Below are 12,612 nucleotides of genomic sequence, written 5' to 3'. Positions count from 1 at the left end.
AAGATACTATTATAAGTGATAATACTCTCACTTTATCAGTCAGTAAAAAGCAATCAGAGAAGTCACAGAAATGCTTATAAGAAGCTCAGCAGTGATCAGACATTGTTTATAAAGATATTAAAATTGAATAATTTTTATTCTTAAGAAGTTCTTAAATTAATATATGAATATTATCAGAAACACTCTCTCTCTATTATCTGAGTGAAAATACTTTACAGATGAATGAAAATACTCACAGTTTATAAGAATGAAAGCTATTATAGAAAAAGAGAAAAGAAGATAAAGTTCTACAGACAGATCTGAGATATTTATACTACTCTAGAGAGATTTACTTACACTGTAAGTAATCTCATAGAATAGTCAGATCACTCTAGTAAATAAGAGTGATTATAAATCACAGATCTGAATCTTTCTATATAACTATAAAGAGTGATTGCAGACTGCAGATATCTTGATTCTACAATTTTACAGAGTTGATAAAAGAATGAAAAATTTCTCATAATTCTACAGTGTTAAAGAACAATGATTTATAAGAATGAGTAAAAGATTAACTCATAAATACTTCTCTTTGATAAGAATAATCTCATAGAGAGTGATTTATCTGTGAGATGAATCTGTGTAATAATTATATAAGAATCTTATGAAAATAATTAAGAGTCAACTGAAACTCTTCTGTATAAAAGATGTAAGATAAATCTGTGTAATAGTCAGAGAAGAATCTGTAGATTATAAAGAATCTCACAGAGTAAGAAACTGAGTGACAGACTCTTTTCTCTTTGTAGTAACAAGAGATTTTTTCTCACTAAGATTTTTTTATAGATATGAAGAGTTTTTAGTGAGTATTACTGCAGTACTGAGCTGATTCTATAGAGTCACTCAGTGAAAGACTTCACAGATGAAGTCTTTGAGAGAAGAGAGTATGTAAGAAATTCTGCTTCTTACAGATTTTTTATCTCTATTTCTATCTCTTATATAATTAATAGAGTTAGCAGCTCTTGACTACACACAACTATATAGACTGAAGTTTATGAATACTATTTATAACTCAGCTTAAATGCTATTATATATTTGATTTCTATATTTTATCTTTCTACTGTGAATACTTCTAGTAGTTAACAGTACATATCACACCAAGCTGCAAACACCCGAATAATCGCCCGCGAGCACTTATTCTTACAGAAACAAAGCAATGACATCTAACTTTATAAATTATTGAGCTTGTTCAATGCAAGCTAGAGTCTCATTGATAAGAGATAAAGAATAGCAATTCTTCTTTATTAATCTGTTTAATTCTCAATAGTTCACACAGAATCAGAGTTCTTCACCTGATTTCTTTGCAAAGAGAACAGAGACTGTGATGAAAGAGTTACTAATATGTATGAATTCTTTATTCAACAGATCATTGAGTGTCTTTTAAAGAAGAAGAAGTTCATCTCAGAACATATTATAAAGAGAGTCTTATAATAATTCAGAGTCTTTATCATTCTTCTTTTCTAATTTAATGCTGTGATTCACATCTGAGTCTTGTAAGAGAGATATGTTTGTAATATTATCTTGTTAAAGAACATCTAGATATTCATGATATTATTGAGAGAGTTTTATACAAGAATCTGTTATTGTGATATAGAATAACTTTTCTATAGTCTTTTTAATATCAGCTAGACTGATGAAGTAGATTATCATATAATTCTACTATTAATAACTCTGTCAGTGATTCTGTCAGTGACTTCTTTTTCAGAGTATTTTATACATGTTGACAAAGATCTGTGTCAAGTTCATGATTTTATAAATGTTATCTTCATGAATTCTATCATTGTTGAGAAATATTAAGCTTCTGTTTTAAGTGTCTAGCAACATGTCTTATTCAGATAGTCAGACAAGTTCTAATATAAGATTATAATTGAAATTATCAACTTCATATGTATAGATATCTTCATGTTAATATTCTCTGATATCTATATTTAGTTTTATTATATAACAGATGTAAACATCTTTTAAATTATTAAATTCTGTGAGAAGTCAGAGTTTTAATAAAGAGATACACTGAAGGTTATAATATCTTACAACTGGAGATTTTATTATTGTATAGTGATATAGACTGCTGTCTATCATAGCTTTCATATTATATATATTATTAATCACAGTAGATATAAGAATTGCATTTATTACTATTTTCTCTTTAAATAATTATCATTTGATCTCTTCAAGCTTCTGTTTGTGAATTTATTATTATTATTGTTATTATTATTCTTTCATTATACTTATATGCAAGCGGAGCTTATAATAAGTTCTTGTGTGATGTTAAATACAGGTTAAGTGTTGATAGACTGATCACTGAAATCATGAATTTCACATTTGATCCCATTTAATCTGATCTCATACATTTCTTGGCGTGAATCCCGCTGGGACTGGCTATCAAAAAAACATGTAAAGTGACTATATATCAGATCTTAAAATGGAATCATGACTTGAAAAAAATGAGAAAGTGATCTCATTTGGTCTCATTTAGTCTCATTCTTGACATAAAGTTACTATTTTTAGACATTTTAAGGTTTTTTTTAGACTATTTTTAATTTTTTAAAAAGTAACACTTTTTGATAACACTCAAATGAGATTTAAAGTCATTTAAAGCCATAAAAATAATTTAAATTGAGAAGTGGAAATCATGGTTTCATTTGAAAAATGTGATAAGAGTAGACAGTAAGTCTCACTGAGACAGTATGAAACTACTATCTAATGTTAAAACCATGTAATGGGATCAGTCGAATTGGTAATGAAACTATCAAAAAATCTGGTCCTGGTCTCAGACACGGTCACACAGTCAGTCTAAGTGTTGATTATACAGAAGGAAATACAGATATTGAGACTAGACTGATTATCAGAATCATGAATTTCACATTTAGTCTTATTTAATCTAGTCTCATACATTTCTTGATGTGAATCCTGCTGAGACTAATCATTAAAAAAACATGCAAAGTGACTATATATCAGATTTTAAAATGAGATCATGACTTGAAAAAAATGAGAAAGTGATCTCATTTGGTCTTATTTAGTCTCATTCTTGATATAAAGTTACTATTTTTAGACATCTTAAGGTTATTTTTAGACTATTTTTAATTTTTTAAAAAGTAATGCTGTTTGATAACACTTAAATGAGATTTAAAGTTATTTAAAGCAATAAAAATAATTTAAATTGAGAAGTGAAAATCATGATCTCATTTAAAAAATGTGATAATAGTAGACAGTAAGTTTCACTGAGACAGTATGAAACTACTATCTAATGTTAAAACAGTGTAATGAGATCAGTTGAATTGATAATAAGACTATCAAATATTCTGATTCTGGTCTCAGACATGGTCACACGGTCAGTCTAGTTGAGATCACGCTAAGATAACAAGAACATAGAAAAATACAAAGAAGTGACAATTAAATACATGTGATAATAACTTCTCAGCTCAGAAACATAGAGTGATTCATTGAAGCAATTTGTACACCTCTGTATTTATTAGAAATCTGAGATGCTTAAGTTTCAGATTTAATGTATCTCCTGCGGGTTTCGAACTCACGCGCCTTGATTTCCCATGCCAAGGTGCTATCAGATGGCCGCATTAATCATTCAGCCACTGAGACTGTTTGTGAATTTGAACAGAAGTTAATCTTTTCTCTATTTTATCAGAGTATTCTTATTATTATCTTCTGAATATTTCTTCACTATAATGTGATTGACATGAACAGATGCTGATCTTTCTCTTAATTGAGAAGATATATAGATTAATTAACAGTTGAAAGTAATATGTTCTGATTAATTACAGTTAATATATACTTCACATTGATATTAATTCATAACTTCTTCAGAAGTGATTTCAGAGACTTGAAAGTCTGTTTAAATAGTAAAAACTCTTGCTTGTATATAGATATTTGAATCTATTCAGTTTATAATATCTGTATTATTACTATTACTTCTCTTTAACACAGGTGTATAAGTAACTGAGATGTAATATCTTCTGTCACTATTCTGTATACTCTTGAGCTTGATAAGACAGTTATTCAATGTTCAGAGCTGTGTATAAAAGTCTTCATAAGTCAGGTCTTTATTTACACTTATAAGAGTGCCCCGGTGGCTGAATGGTTAATGCGGCCACTCAGTAGCGCCTTGGCGTGGGAAACCAAGGCGCGTGGGTTTGAAACCCGCAGGGGATACATTAAATCCAGAACCCAAGCACCTCAGGTTTCTAATAAATACAGAGGTGTACAAATTGCTTCAATGAATCACTCTATGTTCCTGGGCTGGGAAGTTATTATTGCATATATCTAATTGTCACTCCTTTGTATTTTCCTATGTTCTTGTTATCTTGACATGGTCTTAACACCTGTATTTCCTCCTGTATAACCAACACTTGACCTGTATTTAACATCACGCAAGAACTCATCATAAGCTCCGCTTGCATATGAGTATAATGAAAGAATAATAATAATAATAATAACACTTATAAGAGTCTGTAAGAGTTTAAAAGTTAATGTTTTCTTAAGCATACTAATCTTTATTCAATTCTCTTATAATTGATTATCTGCTTCTAAAATCTAAGTGTCAAAGTCAGAAAGAAATGTTATAAAAGAAGTATTTCTCTATCAGATACTCTGTAATTAATTTAATACTTTCTATTGTATCACAGTGTCTTGAAACAGAATATTAAGATATTTAATAATATTATCAGACATTTACAATACTGATTCATATGCTTTTATTTATGAATGAAACTTTTATTTCATGTAATTCTTCAATTATTCATTGATATACTAATCTTAATTAGTTAATAAACTGATAGCATCTTCATCTATACTCAGTTTCATAAGCATTTTCATTCTTCATAATAAGTAGAGAGTGAGATCAGAAGTATTGAAATATGTAGAAGTACTTAAGTATTCTTTCAGTGTTTTTATAGATACTGAAGTTGTATGAGTTCTCTGTTGAGTTAATTATTGAATTTTCTTGTATTAAAGTTATTAAGTCATATGTATATTAGCTATCTATTATTATTGTAGTTTTAATATTACTTATAGTCACTATAATATTACTTCTATACTTATATTCAAGAGTTCTCTCATATTATTATTAGATATGATTATATTATTTATTGAATATATAATATCTGTGAAATCTAAAGAAGTGTAATTGTATGAATATCTTATATATCTAAGTGTCAGAACTCTTAAGTCTTTTACTGATATTCTCTTATAAAATCTTATTACAGAGTCAGAATAACTGATAAGTAAGCTTCTATCTAAGAACTTAGTATTCACTTAACTGATTCTCTTTCTTATATATTATTACACATTCAGATATCTTTTAATGAATAATTATTTCTAATAAGAAGATAATAAACATTTTTCTAGTATAAGAAGTCTATGCTGAATAGATCAGTATAATAAATAGAACTTATATAATAAAGAGAAAAATATTAAAGAAGGAAAAGAAAGAGAAAGTATGAGAATCAGCAATTAAAGTAAATATTTATACATGTATGTAATAGTGTATGTAATGAAATTTCAGAGTGGAAGAATCTATACGCGTTCATAGTGGCCAAGGATCAGTGATTGAGAATGGCCGAGAATTGAAGTGGCGGCCGAGGATCAGTGATTGAAAATGGCCGAGAATCGGAGCGTACGCGTAATCTGTGAAGTGTAACGGAATAGTCTATATAATTGATCGGGCGCAGCCCGTCACATCTCTTTTCTCTTCTTCAATTCATTACTAATTTTAAGCTGGTATGAAAACTATTAAAACACTCTCAGAAACTCTCAAATTAAAGAGTATAGACTAATTTAATTTTAAATACAGAAGAAATCAAATTATCTTTAACTGATTCAGCAGTAAAAAAGAGTTCAGAATTAAGTAGATTTATTCAAAAAAATAATGTTCTGATCTTTTATAAAAAGACAGATAAAAGAATCTTGTTTAAGCAAGTGAAATAAAAGCTAGTAAAAACAAAAGAAGAGTATACATTATTCAAGATTTAAGACAGAATCTAAGTGAAAATCTTGTTTAATTAAATGTAAAAAGAAAATGTTCTCATCTATAATTCAGCTCAAACTAGAACATAGTTATATTAAATCTTATATACAAAGATTTGATGATAGATTTGATTTAACAGAATGCTTATTCTGCAATGCAAATGAAAATCTTAAGTATATTATAATATATTATACATTATACAATAGTCTCAGAGTCAGATTGAAGAAGAAGTATGATTTAAATTAATTAAATATGAGATTCTTATTCTCAACTGAGATATAAATTAAATACTTAATAGACTTTCTATCAGAAACTCAAGCAGCTATAAGAAAATAACTGAATTCAGAAATATCTGAATATGAAGAGATGAAATTTAATCAGATATAGTCTATTAAAACAGCTATATACTATCTTTTAATAATTTGTTTTATTACAGTCTCTCTTTACTTTACTTTTTTCTTTCTATTCTTTTCTATCTCTCTATTTAATGTGTCTATCTTTAAGACTGTGTTCTCTTTTCTTTTGTCATGATATTGTTAAATAATTTCAAAGTATTAGAAGATGTTAAAATACTGCAATTTATAAACAGTTTTTATATTCTTAGCTGAAATTTTCTGATTTTACATATCTGAAATTGATGAATGTATAATAGTTAACTTTATAGATATAGAAAAAACTCTGAGAACTAAAAGTTCTCAGATAGATATTATAGTCTCTGACTATATACATCTATAATTGAAGAAAAATAATAATAAATAATTAAATTATCTTCTATAGTATCAATTACTTATTCTTTCTCTTAATAAAATAGTAGTTGTATCTCTCTCTTCTCTCTTCTTAAACAAAACATGATCTATGAAAAGTAAGTATCATATCAGACTATAATGATCAACACAGTCTCAGTATACAGAGCTGTATATATGCAGTGTGTACTGAACTGAGAGACTGTGTGATTTACAAACTAATAGCAGCATCTCAAGAAGAGCTGTGCAGTGTGAAAAAGCTATAATTCTCAGTTATACATACAGAGAGTGAATCACTGCAGTAAGTATATATATATTATATAAAAGTAACACTTTTTAATAACACTCAGTCTCTGATATTATGAAAATAGAGTCTCTCTGTGAGATCTGTTTTTATCAGAAGTTAAAGAATTTTATATTTTTTAAAATTATCTTTACATATCTTATCTGTGAAATTGATAAAGAAAATTATTAATTTCAGCATTCTGTTCTTAATGTTATTTAAGTGACAGTAGAGTTCATTCTGATCATACTTTTTAAGTGTATATTTTCTAATTATTTACATTTATACAGATATATACTGATTATATATTAGATAGTATTAAGATAATAACTTATTATAACTATGTTACTATCACTGTAAGAGATACACAGTTAATAATAAACATTGTAAAGACTCTGTCTGAGAAGTGAGTATTTTAAAAATACTGTGACTCTGCAATCTTGATTTTTTTTATTTTTTTTTGTTTTTTTCTTTCTCTTTTTTTTCATTGTAATTTTTTCTTGTTTTTATTTTGTTTTTTATTTTTTTATTTTTTTTATATTTTATATTTTTTTCATAATTAAAATTATATAAATTATAATCTGTGTTTAAAAAAGTAATAATATTTAATAACACTCTCTGTTAAATTTTCAATAAATGAGTACTATATTATGATATTATATATATAAGAAATAATTTTATAATCTCATTTAATATCATTTTTAATAATGAGATTAAAATGAAAATGTGACTAAGAATTTAAATATATTCTTTATCTGAGACTAGATTTTTATTTGAAAAGTGAATCTGAGATCTTTAATATTTGCAATAATATAATTTGAGATTAATGTAATAAACATAAATTATAATCAGAAGTAATACTTTTAAATAATGTAATAACTGTAAAGTTTGATTCTGATCTCAGACACAGTCACACGGTCAGTCTAAGCATATATACTCAGTGAAGAAATAAAGTAAGAGCTGACTCTTTCTTATATTTCTGTAAGAATAAGTGCTCACAGCCAATTATTCAGATGTTTGCAGCTTGGCATGATATGTACTGTTAACTACTAAAAGTATTTGCAGTAGAAAGATAAAATGTAGAGATTAAATATATAATAGTATTCAAGCTGAGTTGTGAATAGTATTCATGAACTTCAGTCTATATAGTTGTGTGTAGCTAAGAGCTGCTAGCTCTATTAATTATATGAGAGATAGAAATAGAGATAAAGAATCTATAAGAAGTGAGATTTCTTACATATCTTTCTCTCTCTAAGGCTTCATCTGTGAAGCCTTTCACTAAGTGACTTCATAGAATCAGCTCAGTACTGCAGTGATACTCACTAAAAACTCTTTATATCTATAAAAAATCTCAGTGAGGAAAAATCCCTTATTACTGTGAAGAGAAAAGAGTCTGTTACTCAGTTTCTTATTTTATAAGATTCTTTATAATCTACAGATTCTTCTCTGACTATTACACAGATTCATCTTATATCTTTTATATAGAAGAGATCTGATTGACTCTTAATCATTTTCACAAGATTCTTATATAATCATTATATAAATTCATCTCACAGATGAATTACTCTCTGTGAGATCACTCTTATTAAAGAGAAGTATTTATAAGTTGATCTTTCACTTATTCTTATAAATTATTATTCTTTGATACTGTAGAATTGTGAGGAATTTTTCATTCTTTCATCAACTCTGTAGAATTATAGAATTAAGATATTCACAGCCTGCAATCACTCTTTATAGTTATATAGAAAGATTCAGGCCTGTGATTTATAATTACTCTTATTTACTAGAGTGATCTGACTGTTCTATAGAATCACTCACAGTGTAAGCAAATCTCTCTAAAGTAGTATAAATATCTCAGATCTGTTTATAAAATCTCATCTTCTTTTCTCTTTTTCTATAACAGCTCTTATTCTTATAAACTGTGAGTATTCTCATTCATCTGTGAAGTGTTTTCACTCAGATGACAGAGAGAGAGTGTTTCTAACAATATTTATATATTAATTCAAGAACTTCTCAAGAATAAAAAAAATTTTCAATTTCAATATCTTTATAAATGATATCTGATCACTGTTAAGCTTCTTATAAGTATCTCTACAACTTCTCTGATTACTTTTTACTAGCTGATGAAGCAGGAACACTGCTGCTCACAATTATATCTTCATCTTTTTTAGTTCTGTCACTGCATCTGATCTTCAGATCAGTAGTCAATTTCATATCTCTCTCAGATCAGTCTCTGACTTCAAGCAGTGCAGTCTCTCTCTTTACTGTAAGTCTTCTTATAAGTAATTTCTTACAGACTCTAGCTGACAGTTCTTGCAAAGCTTCTAATGTTATCAGTGTCTTCTACAGCTCTGTGAGTCTATGATCACTTCTTCTCTGCTTACACAATCTCTGACCAGATATATGTGAATATATCTAGGTTTCTCATCAATGATTCTCATGTCACAGCGTATTTCTGCAATTTCATTGTCAATGAGAGATAGATCTCTGAGTATCTGCAAAATTCAGATAATTAAGACAATGTGAATATTATGAATTCATAACAGAAGTTAATCTGAGCAGATGAGCTCTCTCTCTATGTCTCAATTGTTTCTAAGCTAAATACTTCAGCATAACTGAGAGAGCAGATATAGCTTTGTAAGAAATATCTGATCACATATGTAGACAGTCAGTTCTCAAGACTCTGCTATAACTGTATACACTCTGATGTTCAGCTTCTCTAAAGTCTGTACATTTCTAACAGTCTTTATATCAAATACAATAATTGTCTGTACTGCAGACATGATACTCTCTGCTTCTTTGAAGAGAGAAATTAGTAGTTATAAGAGAATTAAGTGTTACAGATAATGAGAATATGAATTTAAGTTTTCTTTATTTTTTCTTTATTAATCTCTAAATTGTGTTTACAGCCCTGTTTTTATTTTCTTATTTCTTAGCTTTAATAAGAGCATGATTTCTTCTTCTCTTGTATACACTGCAGACTGTTCATCTCAGTAGAAACTTATTATCTTATAAACTAGAACTTATAAATGACAGTGTTAATGTCTTTATCACAATCAGATTCTTAATGAAGACTGTATTATTCTAACTTATCAGAATTTATAACATGAAAATTATGTCTCAGCTTCTACAGATATCTTATCTACTCAGATAATTCTTAAGTGAACTCATTCATCTTATTAGAATACTCTTATCACTGAATCTTGAATCAGAGCTTGTGATCTCACTTCTTTGAGTCAATAATCTCTTTAATCTGATATTCTCTTTTATTCTCTAGTACTTCACAGACAGAGTGATGAGTCACAGAATTCTCTTCTGAGAATTTCTTATATTTATAAAGTAAAGAGATATAAAAAACATTATATATCTACAATTCAGATAACAGTTTCAATCTGTAGAACTGTGAGTTAATTTTCTTTATAATCTTATAAGACTCTGTTCACAAGAGATTCAGCTTCTTATTAGATCTCTATATAATGATGTTTTCTAGACTTAGTTAAACTCTATTATCTTTCTTAAAACTCTTTATAATATACTTGAAGTCATAGTATCTCTTCTGATACTCTTGAGTCTTTCTCAAGAATTTACAGACTTTCTTCTGAATCTTCTGAATTCTCTCAGCCTGTTCACAGACATCATCACACTCTATAGTATACTCTCACAGATTCATCAAGATTATTCACAGATAAGTCTCAGTGAGTATCTTAAAGAGAGTTTTATCTGTGCTGACATGTTTTAAGTTATTATATATAAACTTTATAAGTGATAATCAATGTACTCAGTTATTCTGATTATAATTAACAAAGCACTGCAGATACTGTTTCAATATACTTATCAGACATTCTGTTTGATCATCTGTCTATTGATAAAAAGCTGTGTTTAGATCTTATAAGATCTTCAGTATAGTTATCAGATCAGATCAGAACTCTTCTATGAAGATTAATTCTCTATCTGAGATAATATTCACAGATAATTCATATAACTGAATCACATTATAGATGAAGATGTAAGTTAAATTCTTTGACTTCAAGTTCTTACAGATGAGTATAAAGTGTGTCATTCTGATAAAGTGATTCACTATTATCAGCATACTGTTAAAGCAGACATTATATATATTCTTGCTTTCAGAGAGGCTCACAAGAGTATTCATTTCTAGCTATTCTCAAGATTTCTATAAGATGAGTAGAGGAGTAAGTTCTTTATATAATCTGAATCACACTATCTGTGAATTCTAATAAACAGTATAAGAATTTACTATCTTCTTCATAAGTTCTTACATCTTCAGTTAGAAGTATTTTCTTATAAGCAACTTATAAGTTCTAGTATCTGTAAAATGACCTGCTAGAGAAGAGTTATAATATCTTTTAATAAGTTTTATACATAGAAACTCATTCACAGGCACATAAATTCAGTTCTCTCTTTATAAGAGATTATTTAAGTCTCTTCAATTCTTTATTTCTGCAGAATTGATCTCTGTTATGAGCAGTTTCTGAATATACTGAGTATATTCATTCTTTAGTTACAGTTCAGACAATCTGAATAGAAAATCTTGTGAAGAGTTATACTCTGTTTCTTCTTACATCAGGTCTTCTACAGTACTTCTCAAAGCCTGCAAACTCTTCAGATTATAGATACTCTCTTCAAGAATTCTCACAGAGATTCTCAGAGTATTGACTCTCAGTGTTATAAAGAGTAGTTATACAGGCTTCTTCTCTCTCTTCTCTCTCTTCTCTTATAGAGAATTGAGAGACTCTTCAGTCAATCTCTTTATAACACTCAGTTTAAGTATCTTATGAAGCTTTTCTGTCTTCTCTAGTCTCTCTATATCTGTCACTCTGATCTTCTTAATATAGTCTGATCTGTGAGAGAGTCTGTCTGCTGAGTTCTTAGTTCTCTTGATATGTTCTATCTTGAATCAGAACTTACTCAGTCTCTGAGCTCAGTGAATCTGCTACTGTGAGAGTTTCTTAATTGAAGTAAACTGTTATAAGCTGTTATAATCAGTTCTGACAGTAATCACTGTTACAAGGCTCTCAAAGTAGTGATATCAGTGATGAAAGAATTTCACTATTGTAAGAAGCTTCTGATTATAAATGTTATAGTTGATCTTCACAGATTGCATCTTCTGTGAGAAAAAGATCACTGAAATTCAGTTCTTATTTAACTGTAGTTATAAGACTATTTCTGAAATTACAAAGAAGAAGACATCTGTCTTCAATCTGATTAAGAGTAAGAGATCAAAGTGAAATAGTATCACTGTATCTGTGAATATCTGTTTCAATCTTGCAAAGACCTTGCAAGCTTCTGAGATAAGAAAGTTCTCACAGTTCTCTCTTCTCAATAATCTTTTCATTCTCTGTTTACAAAATGACTTCTTCTTATTTTCATTCTTCAGCATGTCTGTAAGAGTCAAGAAGATTCTCATGAATACAAAGATAAACTGTCTATAGAAATTTACAAAGCTCAGAAAGATCTGAATCTCATAAATACTAGTTGACTCTGATCATAATAGAATAGTCTCAATCTGTGAAGATTTCATCTGAATATTATCTGCAGTAATTAGACTGACCGTG

Source organism: Blastomyces dermatitidis, assembly GCF_000003525.1.
Source record: "Blastomyces dermatitidis ER-3 genomic scaffold supercont1.4, whole genome shotgun sequence".
Taxonomy (NCBI): domain Eukaryota; kingdom Fungi; phylum Ascomycota; class Eurotiomycetes; order Onygenales; family Ajellomycetaceae; genus Blastomyces; species Blastomyces dermatitidis.
The sequence above is the reverse complement of the archived record's forward strand: the minus strand, read 5'-3'. Positions refer to the sequence as shown.